We start from the raw sequence: 832 nt of genomic DNA on the forward strand, positions 1-832 counted from the left end.
GGGAAGGAGATTCCAGACAACAATGTGTTCCTGGACCACCCAACCTCAAATGAGTATTGGAACCAGAACCAGGAAGGGGTAAAACTGGGTAGTGTCAAGTGAGGAGATGATATTCTGCTTTGACTGTTATGTCATCTCCCTGGCTTCCCTATGACACCTAGGAGCCCACCAAGATTGGAATTAAGGGTGAGGATGGTGTGGGAGAGTTGAATCATAAGCCCTGAAAGCTTCGCTACCTTGCAGAGACTAAGGAACATTACTGTTTGCTCCGTGAATTGTGATGTAGTGGAGAGAACCCTGGACTAGGATTAAAGAGACCAGAGTTCTACTCTCAGCACCATCCCCAGCTATCTGTGGCCTTGGGCAAGTCACTTTTCTTCTCTCTGTCTTAGTTTCCTATATGTAAAATGAGGGAAATATAGTGCCTAGTTGTCCTTTTGGCTCTGAGATTCCATGTTACTGTGCTCTGCTCCACCCATTCGAGGTCAGACTCAGATCTCAGAGGATTGGACCTTTGGGGTAAAGACCTAGAGACTCCATAAAAGAGATGATTCTGTGATTTTGTATAGAAGTTTTCCTGTATTATTTGGCAGCAAATTGGAGTAACCTAACTTTCACTAGTGGTTACATTCAGTTACCAGAAGCAAGGAGCCTGGCATAAGCTTAGCTCCGTGGGAGAAAAGAAGCAGTGGAGGTTCATCTCTCTATGTCTTCCACGACTCAAAAGAAAACAAAATGAAATTCACTTTTGGGGGGGCTTGTGATGAATTTTCAGTGTGCTTCTCATCATCCTACCTCTATTACCTTAACATCCTTCCTTTCCCTAAGTTAC

At 44.2% G+C, this 832-nt stretch overlaps 1 protein-coding gene across 2 annotated transcripts in view; it reads left to right on the forward strand.

The window, feature by feature from the left end:
- Nucleotides 1-832, forward strand: part of MID2 (midline 2) — a 92166-nt gene that overhangs the window by 88174 nt on the left and 3160 nt on the right. The gene's annotated exons all lie outside the window — the stretch shown is intronic.

Source organism: Lipotes vexillifer, unplaced genomic scaffold (genome assembly GCF_000442215.2).
Source record: "Lipotes vexillifer unplaced genomic scaffold, Lipotes_vexillifer_v1.1 scaffold1728, whole genome shotgun sequence".
In the NCBI taxonomy this organism is placed as follows: Eukaryota; Metazoa; Chordata; class Mammalia; order Artiodactyla; family Lipotidae; genus Lipotes; species Lipotes vexillifer.